Below are 1984 nucleotides of genomic sequence, written 5' to 3'. Positions count from 1 at the left end.
TAAAATGCAGAACTAATTTATTGCTCCGACAAACTCTTTTAATTAACATTGTGTTATTTTTTTGGAATGTGTAAATCTAATTATCTAGTGGCCAAATACCCCAGTAAAGAAAAACAATGTTTTAAAAAATGCCTCTCCACCTGAAACTGAGATATGTATGAACTTGACTTTCATCCCTCGTCACTACTGTCAATGGCTTCCACTGCTGTTTTTGACAATCTCCGTGCTTGTAACAAGTTAAATTATGTGGTTCAACATTAACCTGTAGATTTAGAGGAAATGTGCATGCTGGTACGTTGTTGCCAATAATCAAGATCAAGATGTTTTATTGAACTAAAGGTTCCCGGTCCATAAACAAAACAAGAGTACTAAGAAATAATATCAGTGAGTACAACACAGCCAAAGAAATGCGCTGCATACAATTCGTCAGTGCGGATAATGTTGCAAAGTGGGTTGAACACGGTACTATAAAATTCTTGCGCCGACAAAGTGTACAAATGCTTTTCCATCATAAGAGTTCAACAGAGATTTACATGAATACAAATTTGTTAAACGAAGATTTTTCTTTGGGGTATACATGCTACCCTTAAATCAGTACAGTACAAACAAGCAATATATGACATTTACCCTCTATACAAGTTTGATTTGTTCGGTATAGAACGATGTCGTCATATGTTAACCATTATTTCAGACAATCATTTCTTTCTCGTCTTAACTGTCGAAGTGCTCTCCTGCACGTTTAGCAGATCTACACTCACCATTTAATATTATTCTATTTGGTGTATTATGGATATTTGACACATTTTTGCATACAATCAGCAGATTCAAAAATACATTTTACAAAATCATTCAGAGCTTTATCTTCATTTACATCAACATCTAACAACAGACGATCTGATAACAGTAGATCGTAAACTATCTAGAAAATGAACACTAAAGTTATCATGAGGAAGAGAATTTATTGATGTCAACTTCTTCATTATGGGGAACATAACGTTTCGGAGTATATGCTTACTCCTTCATCGGGTGAATGGAGTAAGTATGGTGAAAGAGTAAGCATATACTCAGAAACGTTGTTTTCGTCATAATAAAGAAGTTGACATCCATACATTATCTTCCTTATGCGTATCACTTCTAAATGCCTTTCGAAGAACTGAAGTTACAATTCCAAATGTACATTCCATTCATAATGTACATTACTACTTCCCGGTTGCTGGCCTTTTGCGTCATCGCCATATTTACAACTGAGTTCCCTGAGAAACATGATCAGAATTTAATTTTTCGCCAACATTCAACAGATATATGTGTGACAAAAGTTAAGAGCGTCAAGTCTCTATAGTAATTCTTATTACCACCACGAAAGTCCATGTTTCCACAAATGACAATATGACAATCTTATACATCGGATAATAAGTCAGATAATATATCTCCATCTGATCTATAGCACATTTAAATGGCTTATTGACATAATAATCAGATCCATTTGGAGGAATATAAACACAAACCAGACCAAATTTTTAGAATATTCTTTTTACAACACGAGACAAACAACGTTATCTGCGTTTGTTTGTTTAACTGTGCAAAAATCACCGATAACCTGCTCAATACAGACACAAACACCACCAAAACATCAACCGTATTTAGATATTTTGATGGCATATTAAAAAAAACTTACACATCCAGGTAAACTACTATTTGGTAATTCGTTGGACAAAAACGTTTCAACAAGACATGCATGTCACATGTTTGTAAATAATTGAGAAAGTCACGATCTGATGTTTGCTGGAGAGTCCATTTATGTCACATGTTAATAAATAAAGACACGTGGGTTCTTTTAAGGTGTTGTGAATATCACCGGGTGTCGTCTGGAAATAGCTCCTGTGGAAAACGCATTTGCCGCTGTCCCAGCTGGTTAAAGTGCTATCGGTTCGCCGTCTATCAATTCGACGACTGGCTGGTAGGAACGGACGCCAGGTGGTCAACG

The sequence above is a fragment of the Haliotis rufescens genome, unplaced genomic scaffold (genome assembly GCF_023055435.1).
Source record: "Haliotis rufescens isolate VD_foot unplaced genomic scaffold, xgHalRufe1.0.p SCAF_110, whole genome shotgun sequence".
NCBI classification, from domain to species: domain Eukaryota; kingdom Metazoa; phylum Mollusca; class Gastropoda; order Lepetellida; family Haliotidae; genus Haliotis; species Haliotis rufescens.
This window is presented reverse-complemented; position numbering follows the sequence as displayed.